The sequence below is a fragment of the Anguilla anguilla genome, chromosome 1 (genome assembly GCF_013347855.1).
Source record: "Anguilla anguilla isolate fAngAng1 chromosome 1, fAngAng1.pri, whole genome shotgun sequence".
Classification (NCBI taxonomy): domain Eukaryota; kingdom Metazoa; phylum Chordata; class Actinopteri; order Anguilliformes; family Anguillidae; genus Anguilla; species Anguilla anguilla.
The window spans coordinates 35,944,370-35,955,893 of record NC_049201.1 but is presented as its reverse complement, the minus strand read 5'-3'; positions in this window follow the sequence as shown (position 1 = coordinate 35,955,893).

The window sequence follows — 11,524 nt, the reverse complement described above, 5'->3', positions numbered from 1 at the left end:
TACACTGAATCACAGTAAAATTTGTTTATTATATTACATGTTTTTTAACTTATTTCAATAACAGCTACATTTAATTTAGATATTTAATTTTAATTAAAAACATGAATTTCTTAAAAAGGGAAATATAGTAACATTTCATATCAGATTGTAATTACATATTTTAAATTTTATTTCAATAACACTAAAGTTTGATTAAGATATTTGACTTTAATGAAAAGCAGAATAATTTATTTAAAAAGGAAATATATACAGTCCCATTTCATGTCAGATTGTTTGACTGACGTTCAGCTCACTCTTCATCTGCAGCACTTTCGCCAAAACACCCGGCGGTTTGGTGGCATCATCGGCAGAGTTTTGTCAGAATGTCTGCCTTCTTCTGCCTCCCAACCCCCTTCATTGCAGGCCTGAGTTGCTCAGGGATGTCAAGAGTGGTCTTCTTCATGAGGAAATCCAGTGGTGTGAATTCCTCCTGATCGTGGGAGAGTTTCACCCACATGCTCCTTGATCCTCTCCTGAATTGGATCTCTGCCATTTCAGCCAGATGAGGTGCATTCTTCAGCTTCGTCATGGAGTGCCCTGCTTTCCATGCCCGGATGTCCTCATTTTGCAGTTCCACCACATCCACTTTTCCAGAGTTAGATGATGCAATTACGCTTCTGAAGTCCTGAAAATCAAGGACAACACCCCCAGGCCGCCTCTTCATCTCTTGCTCCACCCCATGATGAAAACTGTCAGCACTCATGAAGGTGTGTCCTGGTTCAAAATATTTGAGTGTGATGTCTTCAGTGGAGTTGGAGTTGTGGTTCACCATACTAGCGAGCGTCGTCAGAAGGCACCAGTTCTTGTTCTGTGCTGTGCAATTGTCCATCCACAGGACAAGATGATGGACGTCGCGCTCCCTTTGCAGAGCACATACATAGGCAGACGCCACCTCCTCTGCCTTCCTCCCAGCTATCCCCTCATGCCAGATCACGGAGATGCTCTTTTTCTTTGATCCTGTATTCTTGCCAACTGTGGCAAAGGTCTCATGGAAAACAGAGATCCGTTTGGTGAAGACTGCTGTCTTCACCCCAGGCATTCGGGGCAGCATGATTACTTTCTGGAGGTCCATGCTGCGGATGGACAGGTTGTCACTTTGTTGTTTTTCTGCATCAAGCTTGTAGTGATGCCTCCCTCTTGCCGCTCTATCCTTGTGGTCCTCCCACTTTTTACAAGTGGAGCAGTCTGGAGTGGCGTCCTGGTTGGCAACCTGGTGTTCGGCCTTCACATGGAGCTCACGCTGGAGACACTGCTCGCACTGCTCCTCTCCCAGCTTGGTGAAGCTGATGTTGCTGTTCTTACTGCTTTCCGGTACGTTTCGTACGAACATTGGTGGTTTGCAGCAAACTCCTTGTACATCAGCTGCACAGTTACATCACTCGGGAGGTATCTTCGATTGGGGGCGTGTTCTCTTCTATAATGGCTGTTGGATTAAATGATTCAATGTGTTTGTAAATTGGGGTCAAATTTATTTTATTGGCTGGGGCATGTCTTCCACGGCGCTCTTTGGGGGGTGTCAAGCTTGATGGGGAGCAGTTCCCGATGACTGTTTGGATGAGCCTGTTATTTTTTGGATGGTATCCCAGAGTTGCGAGAAAGAAGGTCTTGCATACCTCTTGTGACTGACCCAGGTCATTTGTAAGATGGTAAGACAACGACTTGCTACGTCTGCTGGGACCAGCAGATGTGAGCCGTGCAATCTGGCGTTGAGAGACCCTGGTGAAAATGAATGCCTTCTTCCCTTGGTAGGTCATTTTCCAGTATGTGGCATGCACTGTCTCCCTCCTTTCTTCAGTTATTTTGCCCCAGCACTTCTTCCGACATGTTGGGCCACATGGTTTCCCCATCTCGAGTTTTTGGTTCTGCTGACCTGGTTCCTCCTCAGGGTTATGGGGATGGGTGTCACTCTCCTGGTCTTCACGGAACTCATACACATCCCCAAGCTCATCAGGCACATCTCCAGGCACATCCTCAGGCTCAAATTCAGCTTCCAGGAATGCAAACAATTCATCCAAGGTCTGGTTGGCTGGAGGAGCTTTCTTTTGAGTACTGTGTATTGCAACTAAAGAAGAAATATGAAATTATTATTATAATTAAAAACATTTTTTTTTTACAACAAGTGGACCTACAGGGCAACATCTTCACTCTGATAAATATTAATTACATTTCATTTTATAGGTAAGAACTTATATCAATTAGGCCCATGGCCAAACTAATGTGTGAATAGGCTAACACTAAGTAATAATAAATAAATTTGCACCCTTAATAAAAATGAAGAAAAAATGATATTTCTGAGACATGTTTAATGCCCAAACAAATAGAAAATTGCATTGTTAATAATAATTGAAGTAATAAAATTCGTTATTGTTATTTTCTAGCAGCTCCAAGAAAGCTTAATCTACCCTAAACCATCCAATATAACTAATAACAGCCTGTATTGGGATGCACTACATTGTTGAAAGGTGCAGCATGCAATTTATGACCAATAGATGGTGTTTAGAGACTCTGGCCACACAAACCGCACAGCCAGGCTTCACAAGTTACTCTAGCAGACATAGCCGCGGGAAGTATAAACAAGAAAAAAACACATTGCATATTTAAGAGAAATAAATATATATTTTAAACTGTACAACTGACATATCTTTTTTTATTTTTATCATTATCGCGAGTGGCTAGCGTGACTGTTTCCGGTCATTGGCTATGGCTCACTCTTTGTTTACATCGGACAGAACAAGCGTGCCTAGGATGTGTTGTTGAATGTGTTGAACTTTTGATCTCTTGAACTCTCGCAAAAAACTTGCGCGAGCTTGCTGCTGTTACAGTGGACTTGTGCTAAACTTCAATAATACATCCATGGGTGCGCAGTTTAGCTAACGTTAGTTACTCTTATACATGATGGCAAAATGCCCAAAATCCGCGGAACATTTATTTATAACTAAGAAAACAAAACAAAAGGTAAAACCGGGGAACCCCTGCCGGTGATGCAGTAGCAGCTGTTGTGGGTAACGTTACATCAACTTTGGTCCAAAGAATTAGCAACAATACAACGCCATCGTCGATGATACTTCAAGCAAAGAGGATAGCAGTACAGCCAACGTTAGCTGCAATGATTCTGCAAACTACAATGACAGACACGCGTCTCAAACCTGGCAATCCCTCAGATTGAAAAGGCATCCATATAGGATCAAGATCAAAAGTAATTCAAAAGTATGTAGCAACCAAGAAGGAAGCTCTAGTTTGTCATCTAAAGGTAGGGCTAAGGTTGATTAATTATTTTGCTCGCTTGGATGTTTTGTTATTCATTGGCTTTGAGTTGTTTCTATTTAGTCATATTTTAGACCTGCGATAATATGGTACATGGTTGACATAGTAGCTACGCTGACAGTGACATGCACTGTTGATCGTGATTTTGCTGTTATTGTGCGGGGCAGTTTGTTACATTATCGGCATTTAAATGTAAGTAAACGCGTTGGGATACCATGGAAATGGGCAACATATGGACAATATCTTCCTGCCGGACAACGCCGTGAATGATTATGAAGAAAATGAAGATGCTGTTCATGTTCTTAGACGAATAGAGAGTCACTCTCTGCTTGATTGTTGTGGGATAACTTCATGATACCTTTCGAGGTTTTATTATATATATTTTTCCATCGCTGGCTGGATAATCTTTGTGATGTGAACGACAAAACGTAGATGACATGGCATCGGCGATAATGTGAAGTTACAGACGATAATGTTACAGCTTTCAGGGAGCAGGCAAGCTAACTAACTAGCTAGCTAACTAAACATCGCGTGTCAGTCACCATATGAGACTGACAGGTATTTTATAATGTGATTGCTAGTTTCTCAATGCTTAATGTCATCGTTACCTACCTGGGTATTTTCTTTTCAACGCCAGTTCCACCATCCTCTTTCCCCTGGATAGTGCCATCTCATACAGATTTGTTGTGTGAGGTTAGATGGGTAGAGAGGTAAATCGGCTGGTAGAGTCCCAAAGCAGTCGCGTGAGGTAACTTAGATGGGTAGAGCGCGAAAACGGCCGGTAGGATCCCAAAGCAGACCGCAGTAACTTCACTTACTGCGGTCTGCCATGGTTTTGAGTCGGATTTTGTAGTTACTGCAATTTTTATACAGTTTTTTCTGTAAAACAAAGCAAGATTTAACTCTAAAACTTTGTCACAAGATAAAACAGATATCAAGAAGTTCATTTTTAGTTATAACTCAATTTCGACCAAATATGTAGTTACTGCGGTTAGCCTTTGGACGGCAGTATAGATTACAGAGGTTTAAACAAAATCACGATAAAGAATAGGTACCCGCTGCCATTAATGAATTCGGCATTTGAACGGTTACAAGGAGCTTCTATATTCACTAAATTAGATCTCCGCAATGCATACAATTTGGTTCGCATACGGGAAGGGGACGATTGGAAAACTGCTTTTAATACCCATGCCGGACATTACGAATATCTCGTAATGCCGTTCGGGCTCACTAGCGCCCCCTCAGTCTTTCAGGCGCTAGTGAACGATGTGCTCAGGGAGATGTTGGAGAAGTTTGTATTCGTTTATTTAGACGATATTTTGATCTTCTCCTCTAGTCTTTCTGAGCATATTAAAAACGTAAGACTGGTATTAAAGAAACTGTTAGACGCACAGTTGTTTGTTAAAGCTGAAAAATGCAGTTTCCATTCCAAATCAGTCTCCTTTCTAGGGTTTATCATTTCGGAGGGGAGGGTTTTGATGGACCCGTCTAAGGTTTCAGCAGTTAAGGACTGGCCCACCCCTGACTCTGTCATACACGTTCAGCGGTTTTTGGGGTTTGCTAATTTTTATAGGCGCTTTATTCGGGATTTTGGTACCATTGCTGCCCCCCCTCACGGCGCTCACGGGGAAGAGATCAGCATCTCATTTTGAATGGACCCCCAAGGCAGATCAAGCATTCAAATTATTGAAGGAAATGTTCTGCTCGGAGCCCATTCTTGTTACCCCAAACCCCTCCCTCCCCTTTGTTGTAGAGGTGGACGCATCCGCGGTAGGAGTTGGGGCGGTTTTATCCCAACGGCCTCCTCTGGACCAGAAACTGCATCCCTGCGCATATTTCTCTCGGGCCTTGACTCGGGCCGAGAGGAACTATGATGTCGGGGATCGGGAGCTTCTGGCTGTTAAATTGGCACTGGAGGAGTGGCGCCACTAGTTAGAGGGGGCTGAGCACCCGGTCACGGTTTGGACAGACCACAAAAACCTCGAGTACATCCAGGGTGCCAAACGGCGGAACTCAAGACAAGCTCGCTGATCATTATTTTTTACCAGGTTCAATTTCATTCTGACATACAAACCTGGCTCAAAAAAATTAAGCCCGATGCACTCTCTCGGTTGTACGATCTGTCTGATGACGAGCACGCTACTGAACCTGTCGTGCCGGCGGCTTGTATTGTGGGTCCTGTCTTGTGGGACATTGAGGCCCGGGTTAAGAGGGCTCAACGGGCTGCACCTGACCCGGGTGGAGGTCCGCCCAATCGTGTCTGACAAGCCCTAACTATTGAGTTATTGATCACTTTAAAAAAAAATTCAGTTCAGATTTTATCTGTTGAGCTTAAATATTGAATATGCTTATATGCAAATTAGCACATATTTAATGAGCTAATAGCTCATTTGCACATTTTAAAAATAAAAAATGAAAACCTTGTATCTATGTATTTATTCAACTGGTAAAATTTCATTTTGATATGAGTGAAGGAATTTTTTTTTTCCTATTAAGGGGTGGTGCCTCCCCTTAAGGGAGTTTTTAACAACTGGGCTCAGGTTTTGGAGACATTTTGGAGAATTTAGAAATGTTGGCTGCCCAGTTGTAAAATAAAGAATTAGGCAAACCCAGCCCCCCTGTGCATTTGGGCATCTTTAAGCAGGATCTTTTGATTTGCGGGGTGGAGTTTCCCCAGATGAAGGTGGTGATATAGCTATTCAATTGTTTAAACCAGGACTTGATTAGTAAAATGGGGATCATTTGGAATAGATATAAGAATTGTGGCAGTATTGTCATCTTGACCGTGTTTACTCGGCCTGCCATTGTAATAGGGAGAGCCGACCATCTTTGGAAGTCCTGTTTAGTGAGTTCTAATAGCAATTAGAAGTTGTGGTCATAAAGGTCCTTGTACAATAGGCCTATTTCACAAGATGGCGACCAAAACCGGATGTAGGAATACGTTGTTTCCGGTTACCGTTGCTACTGATGCAAGTCCATTTCTGACAGTGAAAAATGGAGCCTAAACAGCAACGTGTGTTCTAACAGTCCGTAATAGCTCTGCCAAAGTTCACTATGTTGGATGTTATCCGCATTGTCGAAGCATTGCCAGTGAACGTTAAGAGGTCTAAACTAGACAAGGGCTATAAATTCTTTTTTGAGAAGTTTATATTCGGTTATGAAGGTAAGTATAACATTAGCTGTGGTTCGCCAGAAAGCTAAATAGCTAGCTTGTTAACCTCAGCAAGTTAGCTGATTAAAGAGATATTTCACTTCGACATAACATAAGGTATTTTCTGGAGGTGACTCCATTGTGTTTTTGTAGCATGAAGCAACATCTGCTGTCCCTTAACAGTGTCTCTGTTCCTCTCGGTTGTAATTTCCCTGAGGTCCCAAAAATGAATGAATAGGGAGCCTGACAACTGTGAGGAAAAGCGATTCTGTTAAAGTTTTGTACTTCCGTTACTATTGTGTGACATGTTGTTTGTGCTGTACTTGTTCGAATAAAGATTTATATTGCTTGTCAAATCGCCTGTGTAATGGTGTTCAGTTCACGAGCTGTTTGTTTTCACCGTTGATAAAAACTACCCACACATTTTTAAATCAGCTGATATATCTTAAGTAGGCTTGTCGCAATGCCCGTCAATACATTTTGTAATTACAATTAACAACTGCATCTGCATATCCAAATATGTGCTTGCTAACAAGCTAGCTGGCTAAAACGTAATTTGCTAATCATAACATAAAATATAGCTTAGGGTGACCAGACGTCCCCGTTTTCCGGGGACAGCCCCAGTTTTTGGTGGCCTGTCCCCGGCTGGAGCTGTCTCCGGAAATGTCCCTGTTTTTAACTGTGCGTTAAAAACAGACCGCAAAATGAAATAATATTTTACGTGGCAAGAAAGACCGGGCAACAGAGCCTACCAGTTGACGTCTCAATCACGTTGTGTTTGTTTGCAACATAGTTTATTACAGTACAACAGTTACCATGGTCAAAATACATGAAGCCAGAATTGTCCCTCTTCTTTATTCCGTAGATAATAACATTGGATATTTTAATGATATATTGACCGCCGAACTGGAAATGTCCCCGGTGTTCATTTCAGAAATATGGTCACCTTAATATAGCTAGCTAACTGATTTTATGACATTCTTGAGTAACAAATACCACATGACTGAAACTGTGTTAGTTCTTGTGGAGGAAAACCTCTTAGGTTCGATGGGTGAGTCGGCGATGTAAGAAGAAAGACTAGAAACTATGATTTCTTCTAATACTCTTTTATTTTCTTCTTATCTTTTTTATTTCACATAGGCCTATGGGAGGTCTCCAGTACCATAAAGACACACAGAGAGCTCCCCGAATTACGTTTTACATCCTTTTTTATACAATCAGATCTCCTTCTACCATGATGTATCTTCCCTCTAAAACAACCAATCCCAGCCTAGGTCACACTTATGTTTCACCAGTTAGTATAACAATAACTATTATATACTTTTTAATTTCAATAAATGACAGATATTTCACCACACACACTTACAGAGGTATGTATATGCGTGACTTGAATAATGTTCTCATGATTTAACAATTGTTTACTCTTCCAGTTCCACTGTACATGCACTTTAAATGCATTCAATACATGCTGTAATCCAAATTAAATATTTAACTCATATACAAACACACCAGCATGTTCTAACAGAATATGTGTATATTATTACTGTTGCTGTTATTAATTTGATTTGCATTTATTCATTTTAATAGAATATAATTATACAATAACAAGATATAGCAAAACAGTTCTTTCTAGGTCGGTGTGTCCTTTCTCTTCTTTTGCAATTCAAAGGTCTTCTGCACAAGACTATTTCCCAACATTTGTTACTTACAAAATTCCAATAAGTAAATGTTTACAATTTTCCTCCTGCAACTGGGATTCAAAGATTCTCTAGATCGTATGCATCAGTGTATGAAGAGGCCACAGTCTTTCCTTAGTTACAAATTCTTAGATATAACACAGAACACCTGCTTCACATAATCACATACATTTAACTGTGTTCTTGATCAATACAATCTTTAATAAGAAGAACTTTAAAAAAAATTAAAAGTCTATAGGAGAAGCATACTTCCACATTCTCAATGAATGATTAAAAAAAACAAAGGAGTTGGTAGTGGACTCAGACTTTTGGACCCAACTGTATGTGAGGAGAAAAGTTTAATATCGAGTGTAATCTTATTCACAAAGCAGTAGCTAACTAGCTAGCTATGGTAATGAGTTAGTTTATGTTAGTTTGCAACATTATGACAGTCATGCTACCTAGCAAGTTTTTTTTCTTTTTTGGAGTACATCAGTGGAAAAGCTGTGCAAGGGCAAATAAATTCTTCTTCGAATTGGTACACAGGGGAAAGCTACAAAACTGGTTGCTCTTTGTCGCTGCCATTGTTTTGGTGGCAGTTAAGATAACCGGAAATGAGAGACCCCTACATCCGGTTTACATACCCGGAAATGTGAAATAGGCCTATCGTGTAACATTTATACCCAGGTAAGTGAAGGATTGGTGTTCTAGTTTGAAGGGAAAGCTGCTGTAATTGATGGATGCTGCCAGTTGATTTATGGGAAAAAGCAAACTTTTTGAGAAATTTAATTTGTAGCCCGATCGTCTCCCAAACTGTTGTAATGTACACTCTTTGGCCACATCATTAGGGCCAGCAAAGTCAGTGATATTGACTTGACCTCTGCGTCTAACGAGGCAACGAGACACAGGTGAAAAAAATTGTAATCAGTCTTGGAATATCAAGCATTTTAACTGACTGCTGAACTTCACTCTGAGAAAAACGGGTAAGAAGAAAGACCTAAGAAGCTTTGATCGTGGACAGATTGTTGGTGCCAGATGAGCTGGGTTGACCATCTCCCAGACTGTTGAGCTCATGGGGTTTTCTCGAATGACGGTCGCTTGTGTTTTTCGCGAGTGACGCGACAAAGAATAGATTTCCAGTGAGCGGCAGACCTCCAGGCAGAAAAACCTAGTTGACGGCAGAGGTGAGAGGCGAATGGCTCGTCTTATTCATGAGGAGAGGAAGGCCACAGCCAGCCAGCTGTTCAACCGTGGTATGCCCACAAGCATATCCATGAGGATGGCTCATCGAACCCTGCTGAAGATGGGCTACAGCAGCAGACGACCGCGCCGGACCCCGCTCCTCTCAGCAAGGAACCGGCGACTGAGGCTGCAGTGGAACAGGCTAGTGAGCACTGGACGGTAGACTTCTGGAGTAAGGTAGCCTGGTCCAATGAGTCCCGCTTCATGCTGTGGCATTCAGACGGCAGGGCGAGAGTGTGGCGGAAGAAGAACGAAGCCATGGATCCATCATGTCTTGTGTCCACGCTTCAGGCGGGTGGTGGTGGTGGTGTCATGGTTTGGGGCATATTTCCGTGGCACACACTGAGGTCATTGGTGGAGATAGAGAGCCATCTGAATGCCTGCCAGAGGGTCCTTGAAGACCATGCCGCCGACTACATGACGACAGTCTACCCGAACTCCGCAGCTACTTCCAGCATGATAATGCTCCATGCCACAAGTCTTGCACTGTCACCGACTGGCTGAGGGAGCACGACAGTGAGTTTCAGGTGCTCGAATGGCCCACTCAGTCCCCAGATCTCAACCCCATCGAGCACCTGTGGGATGTGGTGGAGCGGGCCATTCGAACCCTGGATCCACAGCTGACTAACCTGCACCAGCTGATGGATGTTATCATGACGACATGGATACGCATGTCCGAGCATACCTTCCGGCATGTCGTGGAGTCCATGCCACAAAGAATACGAGCAGTCCTGCCGGCGAAAGGGGGTCCAACCCGCTACTAGAAAGGGTGTGCCTGAATTAATAATTCTTTTTTTTTTAATTCTTTTTTTTTTTTGAGTTGCCCGATAAAAATCCCCAAAACATTTCAAAGTTCCAGGGCTAACCGTTTGCCTGATAAAAAGCTCCGAAACATTTCAAAGTCCCAGGACTAACCATTTGCCCAATAAAAAGCTACAAAGCGTTTCAAAGTCCCAGGGTTACCCATTTGCCCGATAAAAAGCTCCATTTCAAAGTCCCAGGGTTACGCATTTGCCCGATAAAAAGCTCCAGAGCGTTTCAAAGTCCCAGGGCTAACCATTTGCCCGATAAAAAGCTCCAGAGCGTTTCAAAGTCCCAAGGCTAACCATTTGCCCGATAAAAAGCTCCAGAGCGTTTCAAAGTCCCAGGGCTAACCATTTGCCCGATAAAAAGCGCCAGAGCGTTTCCAAGTCCCAGGGTTAACCATTTGCCCGATAAAAAGCTCCAGAGCATTTCCAAGTCCCAGGGTTAACCAGTTGCCTGATGAAAAGCTCCAAAACATGTCAAAGTCCCAGGGTTAACCAGCTGCCTGATGAAAAGCCCCAAAACATGTCAAAGTCCCAGGGCTGACCAGTTGCCCAAGAAAAAGCCCCAAAACATGTCAAAGTCCCAGGGTTAACCAGTTGCCTGATGAAAAGCTCCAAAACATGTCAAAGTCCCAGGGTTAACCAGCTGCCTGATGAAAAGCCCCAAAACATGTCAAAGTCCCAGGGCTGACCAGTTGCCCAAGAAAAAGCCCCAAAACATGTCAAAGTCCCAGGGTTAACCAGTTGCCCGATGAAAAGCCTCAAAACATGTCAAAGTCTCAGGGTTAACCAGTTGCCCGATGAAAAGCCTCAAAACATGTCAAAGTCCCAGGGTTAACCAGCTGCCCGATGAAAAGCTCCAAAGCATGTCAAAGTCCCAGGGTTAACCAGTTGCCCGATGAAAAGCTCCAAAACATGTCAAAGTCCCAGGGTTAACCAGTAGCCCGATGAAAAGCCTCAAAACATGTCAAAGTCCCAGGGCTGACCAGGTGCCCAAGAAAAAGCCCCAAAACATGTCAAAGTCCCAGGGCTGACCAGATGGCCGATAAAGAGCCCCCACAAATTTCAAAGTCCCACGGGTGATCAGTTGCTGTGCAAAAACGTCTACATTTTTTTGCTTACGGCTATGCAAAAACTATTTTATTTTTTTTTACCCTTTAAAGATATGAAAAACCCATTCGGTTGGCTGAAAGGTACAGGCAGATTTATGAAAAAGCGATGAAAAAGACCTCAACCACCAGAAAATTTCAAAGTCCCACACTCTAGCTCCGGATAGGGGAGCTTGCTAGGCTCTCTTCTCTTCTCTTCTGAGTGATTGGAAGTCACTTTACCATCGATCGTGTCCT